This window comes from Pongo pygmaeus, chromosome 21, assembly GCF_028885625.2.
Source record: "Pongo pygmaeus isolate AG05252 chromosome 21, NHGRI_mPonPyg2-v2.0_pri, whole genome shotgun sequence".
NCBI classification, from domain to species: Eukaryota; Metazoa; Chordata; class Mammalia; order Primates; family Hominidae; genus Pongo; species Pongo pygmaeus.
Genome location: NC_072394.2, coordinates 52,121,515 through 52,134,119, shown reverse-complemented (window position 1 = coordinate 52,134,119; position 12,605 = coordinate 52,121,515). Strand labels below are relative to the sequence as shown.

The window sequence follows — 12,605 nt, the reverse complement described above, 5'->3', positions numbered from 1 at the left end:
GCAGGGGCCGTAGGAACCACTGGGCGGCGCCATTCCCTGGGCCATGTGCCCCCAACTTCCCTGATGAGCAGAATCCTCTCAGGCTCTTCTTCATAACATAGGTCCCTCAGCCCCATCCAGGTCCATAGGAATCCAGATCTCCAGGGGACAGCCCGGAAAACCGCATGTCTGACAAGTGTCCTGAGAAGGTTGGGAAGTGCTGTGTGTGCTGGGCTCAGAGACTTGCAGCAGAGGCCTGGATTCGAATTCTTGCGCTGCTGCTTCCTTGCTGGTGACTCGGAGCAAGTTACTTCTACTTGCCCCAGTTCCTTTCTCTGGAGGGACTGTGGAGGGGAGTGGCTAAGACAGAGTCTGGGCTCTGAGGGCTTGAAGAGCTTTACCAGCTCCCCCTCCCTGCATCTGTGTGTTCTCTCTGTGCCTCAGCGATCTCATCTGTAAAATGCGGGGAACGGCAGGATCTTCCTAGAGGGCAGCTGTTAGAATTGGCTGAGGTAACAAGAAAAAGCACTGTGGCCGGGCGTGGTGGCTCATGCCTGTAATCCCAGCACTTTGGGAGGCCGTGGCGGGTGGATCACCTGAGGTCAGGAGTTCAAGACCAGCCTGGCCAACAAGGCGAAAGCCTGTCTCTACTAAAAATACAAAAAAATTAGCCGGGCGTGGTGGCGGGCGCCTGTAATCTCAGCTACCCGGGAAGCTGAGGTGGGAGAATTGCTAGAACCCTGCGGGCGGAGGTTGCACTGAGCCGAGATTGTGCCACTGCACTCCAGCCTGGGCGACAGAGCGAGACTCTGTCAAAAAAAAAAAAAGAAAAGAAAAACAAAAAGCACTGTTTGCTGAGCACTTACGATGTGCTAGATACAAGGTTAAGCATTGTCATAGTCAATGCTCAAACACTTCATCGCCCATTTCCTTTTGCTTATATATTTTTAAGAGTCAAACTTTAACACATTATCGATTTTGTTTACATTATGAGAGAAACATAATCTTGTGGTTAAGAATTCAGAGTTACAGGTTGTCTAAAATATAATACCCCTTCTTCCAAGCCCAGCTTCCTGTGAAACCAATGTTAGCATGATGGTATTACCCCTTCACGGTATTTTGTATGTTTTCACAGCTAGAGACGAATATGCACATCTACAGTGTCTCTGTGTTTACAAAGAAAAATTGTATCTGTTATTTGCAACGTGTTTTTAACTTAACAATATAGCTGTACATTCTTCTCTGTTGATATAAACATATTTTAGAAATATTAGCTGATGCAATTAAACAAGAGAAACCAATTATAGACATCAGAATGGGTAAAGAAGAAGTAAAACTATTCCTATTTGCAGATGATCTGATATTGTACCTGGAGAACCCCAGAAAATCAATAATAAAACAAACTCCAGCAACAAATGAATCCAGCAAAGTAGAAGGATATGAAGTTAACATTAAAAATACAAGACATCTGGCCGAGCACGGTGGCTCATGCCTGTAATCCCAGCACTTTGGGAAGCCAAAACAGGTAGATCACTTGAGGTCAGGAGTTTGCGACCAGCCTGGCCAACATGGTGAAACCCCATCTCTACCAAAAATACAAAAAATTAGCTGGGCATGCTGGCGTGCGTCTGTAATCCCAGCTACTTGGGAGGCTGAGGTGGGAGGATCACTTGAGCCTGGCAGATGGAGGTTACAGTGAGTCAGGATCCGCCACTGCACTCCAGCCTGGGCAACAGAGTGAGACTCCGTCTCAAAACAAAAACAAAAACAAAAAACCAAGACTTTTTTAGCCCTCACATGGCTGTTTCAGTAGTTAGCCATTTCCCTCTGATAGATGTCAATATTCTGTCTTTCTTTCTTTTTGCTTTTATACCATTTCATTGTACTTGTATCTGTTCTACCATCTGGTTATTTCATTTCTCTCTGCCCATTTCTTAGAAATGGTTTTGCCAGGTCAAAGGCCCTATACATTACAATTTTTATCTCTTTCTGCCACATCATTTCCAAAACCAGAGAGCAATTCATCCGTCTACCTAAACGGAAGAAATCTGCTCCACCAGATGCCATCAGTCTTTCCATTTGTTTGCTAATCTAATGGGCAGAGGTGGGTAACTTATTATTTTAGTTTGCATGTTAACACAACCTTGCCAACATGCAGTTATCAGCCTTTAAATAATTGCCAATCTGATGGAAAAAAGGACATCTGGCTCTATGTGGCATATCCCTGACTACTGTGATGAAACATCTGTGTGTGTGTGTGTGTGTGTGTGTGTGTGTGTTGTTGTTGTTGTTGCTGTTGTTGTTTTGAAACAAGGTCTTGCTCTGTCGCCCAGACTGGAGTGCAGTGGCGAGATCTCGGCTCGCTGCAACCTTGACCTCCTAGGCTCAAGCGATCCTCCAACTCAGCCTCCCAAGTAGCTGGGACTACAGGCACGTGCCACTGCGCCTGGCTAATTTTTGTATTTTTTTGTGTTTCAGTAGCCATTTGCATTTCCTCTTTATGAGCCGGCTGTTTGTGTCCTTTATTATCTTTTTAGAGGAACTCACTTGATCTTATTGAATCTTGCCATCCATGCTGGAAGGTTGTTATTAACATACCCATGTTGCAGATAAGAAAACTGAGGCTCAAAGAGGTGAGATCGTTTGTCATAGATATGCAGCTGGTAGGTAGAAACTTGGTCTGTCTGGCTGCAAAATCCTGTGCATAAAGCACCTGCCACATCCTAGCACTGACTGCTTCCCCAGGAAAAATCGAGTTTCTCCATTACCGTTTCCTCCATACAGATTCTGGTTAGTCGCAGAGGAACTCCCCACATCACTCTGGGAGCAGCCCTGGGCTGGCTATAGGAAGGATGCATTTCTCAATATGAGCAGCAGGTGGCAATGTGGGATGGCAATTTCTCATCTTAATTGGGACCAGAGGCATGTGGGCAAAGCAGCCCCCGAACCTTACTGTGGGGTGCTTGAAGCATTGCAGCCTCTTTTGGCAGAACCTGCTGAAACATAAAATAAAATGCACATTCTTTTGATCCTGTACTTCCACTTCTAGCAATTTATCCTACAGAAATGCTTGCACATGTCTACAGATACACAAACATATTGTCACATTGCTTATAATTGCAAATGCTAGAAACAATTTAAAGTCTGTCAGTAAGGGCTGATTAAATAAATTATGCATTTATCTAAAGGCCATCTATGCATCTAAAACAGAGTGGGACATACTGGTAGTGAATGAAATCTACTGTTACAAAAAAGAGCAAGCTGCAGGCAGAGCGTATACTATGTCACTATATATACACATATATATATGTTTTTGTTTTTGTTTTTGAGACGGAGTCTTGCTCTGTTGCCCAGGTTGGAGTGCAGTGGCACAATCTCAGCTCACTGCAACCTCTGCCTCCCAGGTTCAAGCAATTCTCCTGCCTCAGCCTCCCGAGTATCTGGGATTACAGGCATGTACCACCACATCGGGATAATGTTTTTGTACTTTTTTAGTAGAGCTGGGGTTTCATCATGTTGGCCAGGCTGGTCTCGAACTCCTGACCTCAAGTGATCTGCCTGCTTCAGCCTCCCAAAGTGCTAGGATTACAGATGTGAGCCACCACACCCGGCCATTTTTTAAAATGTGAGAGTGTGTATAGATTTTTGCCTTTGGGAAGGCTGAGAAGGGGTGGAGAGAAAATCATTTTTTACAATATGTGGATTTGAACTCTTAGATTCTTTATTTTTCTTCTTATTTTTTTCTGTATGCATATATTATTCTTCCTTCACTTTTTAAAGCATAAATATATTTTAAAAGAAAGTTAATCCTTTGAGGACCCTTAGACCATTGAGTCTGGTGTTTCTCATACAGTAGGGAGTTGGGGGCAGAGGACAGTTAAACAGACCCCCTAGCTAAGCATAGTGCTTCTGTCTGGAACATTTATTTTACTGAATTATTTTGGGGGGCTGTTTATTTGAACATTGTTTTGGAGAAAAAGGCATTCTTATATCAAAGAATCACAGAGTCTGATGCAAAACTCTGATGCATTTCAAAGGTAAAACAAAACTTTAAAGACATGTCTCTTCTGGAGGCCTCTCTGTACTATGCCCCCAAATCTAGAGGGCCTAGAGGGGTTTCCCAGAAAAAACTTGAGAAGTACTCAAGTCTGGGTCCTCATTTTTTGGATGAGGAGACTGAGGTCCAGAGATGGGCAGGGGCTCAGCCGAGGCTACATAGCATGGGGACTCTGGGATTTAAACCAGATACACCAATCTGGTTTAAATTGGTGGGCTGCCAATCACCGTGGGCCTGGCAGCCCTGATTCATGGCATCGAGTCATTGCACCAATAAGAAATACCTCGTAATAATGGAGAGAATGTAGCAAGTAGCATTTTACAAACTTCTACCGATACCAAGTGTGTTCTGTGTGTGATCTTTCTGAATCCTCTTAACCATTCTATGAGCTAGATGGTCCCCATTTTACACGTGGGGGAAACTGAGGCTCAGAGATGCAAAGTGACTTGGCCGAGGTCATCTTGCTAGAAAGAGAAGAGCTGGGATTTCAACACTCTCTGTCTTCAAACTTTGTGCTCTGTATTTCACAATTTATTATTATTTCTTAATTAAAGAAGCAATTCATGAACATGTTCTCCTTGGGCTAATAATTTGCTAACATTCAGTAAGATTTGTTATTTAATAACATAGCTGTTTATTAGGTCTGTGTCAGGCATCTCTGTGCTTTAGATGTTAACGCATTCGATCTGTTTATAACCCTCTGTGGTGGATACTTTTATTATACCAATTTACAGGCAAGAAAACTGAGATGCTGAGATGTGAGGTGACTTGTTCAAGGTCAGGCACTCTGCTACAGCACTGGGCCTCTTAACTGGGCTCCCCTGACTTTTGTTTAAAAAAAAGTCAAATATTACAAAAAGGAAAATTCTCTTTTGACCACATTCCCTCTAAATCTATACCCAGGTAACTATTGCTATCAGTTTGGTGTTGTCCTTCTAGAACAGTGCTGTACATAGACAAATAATGGGAATCACATTTGTAATTTAAAATTTTCTATTAGACACACTAAAAAAGAAAAATAGAAGTGAAATCAATTTTAATAATACATTTTATTTAAACCAATACATCTAAAATATTATTAGCATTTCAGCATGTAACCAATGTTAAAAATTATTGATAAGATATTTTACATTTTGTTTCTCATGCTGACTCTGGAATCCAGTGTCTCCCCTACCCTATATTAAACGTGGCTGCATTCGAGCCAGCCCCATTTCAAATGCTCCATAACTCCCTGGGGCTTGCGGCTACTCTGTTGCCCAGAACAACACTTGGCCTTTATGCACACATTGAAATACAGCACGAGGCTGCGCACAGTGGCTCACACCTGTAATCCAGCACTTTGGGAGGCCAAGGCAGGAGAATCATTTTCGTTCAGGAGTTTGAGGCCAGCCTGGGCAATATAGAGAGATCTTCTCTCTACAAAATATAATAATAATAATAATAATAATAAGCCAGTTGTGGTGGCTCACACCTGTAGTCTCAACTACTCAGGAAGCTGAGGTGGGAGGATCACTTGAGCCCAGGAGGTTGAGGCTGCAGTGAACCAGACTACACCACTGCACTCCAGCCTGAGTGACAGAGCAAGACCTTGTCTCAAAAGAAAAAAAACAACAAAATAGCAAATTGTACCGGAATCCCAAGTAGACAGCAAGCCTCTGTTTTCCAAGTGGGAAGATTTTTTAAAATTTTGTCTTCATTGATTTTTTGGGCAACCTAAATATTGAAATAATTAGGAATGGAAGTAAATAGTTGCGTTTCTCCTTATCCCTTTTGTTGAACATCTGTAGTGAATTGTATAAATGTGCTGTAACCATTTTGAACATTTGCTTTCTTCCCATGACCACATTTCAGGAGGGGGCTTTAAGCAGACTCCCCCTTTAACAGCACAGCTTTGCTCATCTGCAGCGCCCCAGGTTGAGCCACCAAGCTCAGTTTTCCAGAATCTTCTCTTCCTCACTCCCATATGCACTGAACTCCTTGAATCTCTACAGTATATGATGTTTCACTGGAAATTATTTCTGGGGGGTTTCCCAGATTTTCTATTATTTTATTTTAAAAATTATTTCATGTGGTTTAAACATTAAAAATATAAAGTAGATTACAAACCACATACCCAATATGGGGTTAACATCCAAAATATATAAGGAACTCATACAGCTCAATACCAAAAAATCCAAATAACAGCTGGGAGCGGTGGCTCACACCTGTAATCCCAACACTTTGGGAGGCCAAGGCGGGCAGATCACGAAGTCAAGAGATCGAGACCATCCTGGCCAACATGGTGAAACCCTGTCTCTACTAAAAAATACAAAAATTAGCTGGGCGTGGTGGTGCGCACCTGTAGTCCCAGCTACTCGGGAGGCTGAGGCAGGAGAATTGCTTTAACCCAGGAGGTGGAAGTTGCAGTGAGCCGAGATTGCGTCACCACACTCCAGCCTGGTGACAGAGCAAGACTCCACCTCAAAAAAAAAAAAAAAAAAAAAAAAAAAAAAATCCAAATAACCTGACTGCAAAATGGACAAAGGACCAGAATAGGCATTTTTCCCCAAAAGACATACAAATGGCAACAGGTATGAAAAGGTGTTCAACATTGCTATTCATCGGGGAAATGCAAATCAAAATCACAAGGAGATACCACCACACACCCATTAGAAATGTCAAAAGATGACAAATGTTGGCAAGGATGTGAGAAAAGAGAACTCTTTGACACTGTTGGTGGGAATTTAAATTGGTATAGCCATCATGGAGAACAGTATGGAGGTTCCTAAAAAATCAAAAATAGAGCTACCACATGATCCAGCAATCCCTCTTCTAGGTATATATTTGAAGGAAATGAAATCACTATTTTGAAGAGATATCTGCACCTCCACTTCTTTGCAGCGTTATTCACAACAGCTGAGACATGGAAACAAACTAAGTGTCCATCAGTGGATGAACAGATACAGAGACAGTGGTACAATGGCCCCCCCTTAACCTCAGGGGATATGTTCCAAGACCCCCAGTGGATGCCAGGAACCATGGGTGGTACTGAACCCTGTATATACTGTTTTGTCTTATACATACATAACTATGACAGAGTTTAATTTTTTTTTTTTTTTGAGACGGAGTTTCGCTCTTGTCTCCCAGGCTGGAGTGCAATGGTGCAATCTTGGCTCACCACAACCTCTGCCTCCCAGGTTCAAGTGATTCTCCTGCCTCAGCCTCCTGAGTAGCTGGGATTACAGGCATGCACCATCACACCTGGCTAATTTTGTATTTTTAGTAGAGATGGGATTTCTCTGTGTTGGTCAGACTGGCCTCGAACTCCCAACCTCAGGTGATCCGCCCATGTCGGTCTTCCAAAGTGCTGGGATTACAGGCGTGAGCCACCATGCCTGGCCTGATAAAGTTTAATTTATAAATGAGGCACAGTAAGAGATTAACAACATAATAAAATGAAACCAATTATAACAATATACTGTAATAAAAACAAAATAAGGGTTACTTGAACACAAGTACTACCATACCATGACAGTTGATGTGATAACCGAGACGGTGGCTCCTAAGTGACTAATGGGCAGGTGTGGTCTACAGCGTGGATACACGGGACAGAGGGATGATTCACATCCCAGGCAAGATGGAGCAGGATGGCACAAGAGTTCATCATGCTACTCAGAATGGCATGCGATTTCAAACTTAGGGATTGTTTATGTCTGGGGTTTTTCATTTAATATTCTTGGACCATGGTTGACCATGGGTGACGGGAACCTTGGAAAGGGAAACTGTGGATAAGACAGGACTGCTGTGTATGTAAATCCACGAAAGAATGTTATTCAGCCATAAAAAGGGAGAAATCCTGCCATTTGTAACAATATAGATGAACTTGGAAGACAATATTGTAAGTGAAATAAGCCAGACACAGAAAATCAAATACTGCATTATGTCATTTATATGTGGGAGCTAAAAAAGTTGAATTCAGAGGAACAGTAGAACAGTGGTTACCAGGGCTCAGGAGGTGAGGAAATGGGGGCGTGTTGGTTGAGGGTATAAACTTTGAGTTATAAGATGAATAAGTTCTGGAGACTTAATATACAAGTATACAATGTATTGTATACTTGAAATTTGCTAAGAGAGTGGATCTTAAGTGTTCTCACCATGCATGCACGTGTGAGCGTGCACCTATGTAAGGTGACAGATATACTAATTAGCTTGATTGTAGCAATCATTTCACACCATATATGTGTATCAAAACATCATGTTGTACAACTTAAATAAGAATTTTCCTTAGTCAATTATACCTCAGTAAGGCTGGAAAAAAATTAAGTAATAACAGTGGTAAGTCTCCTTCCTTTTCTTGTCACACCCCCTTCCACCAATTCCCACTGCTCATAATTGATTAGTTTTATTAGTTTCGAATGGATCCTTCTAGAGTTCCTTCACACAAGTGCAAGTGAGTGTGACTATATTCTTATTTTTCTTTTTTTCCACAAATGCATACTAAACACGTGGTTGCTGGCACTTTGCTTTATGCTAACAATATGTCACAGCAATAGATAACTCTTGGATAAGGTTTAGTGTGTCCTCTACACTGCTTTAAGGGATATACAAATGTAAACTGATTTGATCCATGATCCAACCACTGCTATATATATATATTTTTTGTTTTTTTGAGACAGAGTCTTGCTTGCTCTGTTGTCCAGCCTGGGGTGCAGTGGTGCAATCTCCGCTCACTGCAACCTCTGCCTCCTGGGTTCAAGTGATTCTCCTGCCCCAGCCTCCTGAGTAGCTGGGACTACAGGTGCCCACCACCATGCTTGGCTAATTTTTGTATTTTTGTATTTTTGTTAGAGATGGGGTTTCACCATGTTGGCCAGGCTGGTCTCGAACTCCTGACCTCAGGTGATCTGCCCGTCTCGGCCTCCCCAAGTGCTGGGATTATAGGAGTGAGCCACTGTACCCAGCCCACTGCTATATTTTTATCCTGTGTTTTTTGCCAGGCAGGACACAGCAGGATGGCACAAGATTTCAACACACTACTCAGAACAGCATGTAATTTAAAACTTATGACGGTTTATGTCCGGAATTTTTCATTTAATATTTTTGGACCGTGGTTGACCATGGATAACTGAAACCTTGGAATTCAAATTCTTTTGTATTTTGAGTATCACTCTGTCACCCAGGGTGGAGTGCAGTGGCTCCATCTCAGCTCACTGCAACCTCCACCTCCCGGGTTCAAGTGATTCTGCTGCCTCAGCCTCCCAAGTAACTGGGATTACAGGTGCCTGCCACCACGCCCGGCTTATCCTTTTTTGTATTTTTAGTAGAGACAGGGTTTCACCATGTTGGTCAGGCTGGCTTCAAACTCCTGAACTCAAGTGATCTGCCCACCTTGGCCTCCCAAAGTGTTGGGATTACAGGCGTAAGCCACTGCACCCGGCCAGAATTCAAATTCTTTCTTATGCAACACTACCTTTGACTCATTTTTGCCAAATGACCTTCGTATGCCTTTAAAAAAAATTGTGGTAAAATAATATATAACATAAAATATACTGTTTTAACCATTTTAATTGTACAATTCAGTGGCAGTAAATACATTCACCATGTTGTATAACCATGCCATTATCTATTTCCAGAAACTTTTCATGATTCTAAACAAAAGCTTTGTGCCCATTAAACAATAATTCCCCACCTGCCTTTCCTCCCAGCCCGACATATCTTCTATTCTACTTTCTGTCTCTGAATTTCCTCTTTTAGGAATCTCATATAAGTGGCATCATACAATATTTGTCCTTTTATGTCTGGCTTATTTCGCTTAGCATAATATTTTCAAGGTTCATCCATGTTGTAGTATATCTCAGAATTTCTATTTCTTTTTTTTTGGAGACAGAGTCTCTGTCCCCCAGGCTGGAGTGCAGTGTCGCCATCTTGGCTAGCTACAATCTCCGCCTCCTGGGTTCAAGCTATTCTTGTGCCTCAGCCTCCTGAGTAGCTGGGATTACAGGTACCCACCACCATGCCTGGCAAAATTTTTTTTTTTTTTTTGTATTTTAGTAGAGACAGGGTTTCACCATGTTGCCTAGGCTGGTTCTCTAACTCCTGAGCTCAGGAAATCTGCCCGCCTTGGCCTCCGAAGGTGCTAGGATTGCAGGCATGAGCCACCACGCCTGGCATATGTGTCAGAATTTCATTCCTTTTTAAGGCTGAATACATTGTGTGTATATACTGCGTTCTATTTATCCATTCACCTATCAACCAACATTTGGGTTGTTTCTGCCTTTTGGCTACTGTGAATAATGCTGCTATGAACATTGGTGCACGAGTGTCTGTTTGAGTCTCTGGTTTCAGTTCTTTGGGGTATATACCTAGAACTAGAATTACTGGATCATATGGTAATTCTTTAACTTTCTGAGGAACTGCTAAACTCTTTTTCACAGCAACTGCAGTATTTTACATTCCCACCAGCACTGCATAAGGGTTCCAATTTCTCCACGTCCTCACCATCACTTGTTTCCTGTGTTTTAAATAGTAGCCATCCTCATGGTTGTGAATGGTATCACATTGTGGTTTTGATATGCATTTTTCTAATGACTAATGGTGTTGAGCATCTTTTCATGTGTTTGTCAGCCATTTGTATCTCTTCTTTGGAGAAATATCTATTCAAGCCCTTTGCCAATTTTCGAATCAGGTTGTTTGTTTTTTATTGTTGTTGAGTCGTAGGAGTTCTTTTGTATATTTTGGGTGCTAGACCCTTATCAGATATATTATTTACAAATATTTTCTCACTTTCTGTCAGCTGTCTTTTCATACTGCATTACCTTTTTTGCTTAATTATTCATTGATTGTGCAAATAATGAGTGCCTCCTATGTACTCAGAACTGCTCTAGGCACAGGGGAAAAGTGGAGAATGGTCCTGCCTTGCTTTTTAAAGTCATCTCTAAACACCGTGTTTACAGTGATATTCAAGATTGCAGTTGTGTGTTCAGACTTCAAAGAATGCCAGTTATTTCTAAAGCTGTGTTAAATTTCTTTGCCTCTTTTTTTAGCCATCCCATCAGATGATGCCTAGAAGTATCCAGAGTTGGCATCAACTGAGGTGGTTTCAACACTGCCCGCGCCCTGCAGGCCTAAACCTCTGGACACCCAGTTCCCACCCACGTGATTTTGACATGCTCAATCTGGGGTTGGCACCTGGGCATCCAGAGATTTAAGAGCTCCCAGGTAATTCTTCAGAGAGCCTGAAAAGTGGAGAAACATAGGAAGATAATGTATTTCAGTTGAACACTTAAGCTCATTGCTTTACATTGAAATGTCACCCGAAATGGTGACATTCATTTCAATGTAAAACAATGAGCCCAAGTTGAAGTCTAAAAATTAAACATACTCAGCATATTATTTGAAAATGAAGCCAACATACTTTAAAAAAAAAAACATAGCCTACATTTTCGACCCTTTCAAACGCCCTGTGAGGTGCAGGCAGGTTTAGAATCACTGGTGGGGCGAGTCTTCCTGAAACACGGCTTGTGGTTCAGAAGAGTCAGTGAGGGAGTTTCCAATATTTGAAACTTTGGAGCAATCCAAAATGACTCTCACTTTTCCAAGGGGTGATTTTGGAGAAAACCAAATTTTATATTTTATATTTTTGTTTTAAACTTTATATTTGTGCATATAAATAGCATTACCTTGGAGCTTTAAAACAATGTATAGTAAGTCTCATGTATGGTTCATGAAAATATTTAAAAAAAAAATAGAAAAGAAAACAATATCTAAATAGCGTCATTCTTCAGTGCCCAGCTTTATCCCCTTACCAGTCTGCCCTTGGGAACTCTCTGTGTCTGTATGTAAAATGTACTAATTCATTTTCACTGCTGTACGGTTTTTCCAGAACATAAACACACCATTGTCTGTTTAATGGTGATTGCACGCTAGTGATCTGTGGGCCAAAGTTGACCTTCAGAGATGCTTCTGTGATCTGCACAGTGATTAAAAACTTTTTACTTGGATGCTAACCTTAAAAAACATCAGAAGGTTACACATAATTGTCTGGATTAGTAGCTTCCTTTGAAAGCACAGGCCCTCTGGCCACACTGGGGTGTTTCTCTCTCCTGCTGAGGGCTGGTCAGTGGGCTAAGTGCCATGACCCCTTTCTGGCCCCCTCTCTCTTTTACTTGGCCTGCCTTCTCTGGAGTGAGTTGAGTTTGAGACTCCAGCCCAATCTGCCAGTTAGGTTGTTGCTGATGTCTTTCTGTGATTGCTGCTGTGCTGAGCCTGCTCACAGTGGCCTCCTCCCCATGCACATGGGCTGGCATTGCTCTGGGGTTGGGCCCTGGGGAGGGAGAATGCTGCTCAGTGTTCAGTGTTGCTTCTCCTGCTCTGGAAAGAAAAACCATTTATTTAATGCATGATATAGTTTGGCTGTGTCCCCACCCAAATCTCATCTTGAACTGTAGCTCCCATAATTCTCATGTGTTGTGGGAGAGACCCAGTGGGAGATAATTGAATCATGGGGGTGGTTTCCCCCATACTGCTCTCCTTGTCGTGAATAAGTCTCATGAGATCTGATGATTTTATAAGTGGTTTCTCCTTTTGCTTG

At 42.1% G+C, this 12,605-nt stretch overlaps 1 protein-coding gene across 2 annotated transcripts in view; it reads left to right on the top strand.

The window, feature by feature from the left end:
* Positions 1-12,605, top strand: part of PTGIS (prostaglandin I2 synthase) — a 65,022-nt gene that overhangs the window by 33,921 nt on the left and 18,496 nt on the right. The gene's annotated exons all lie outside the window — the stretch shown is intronic.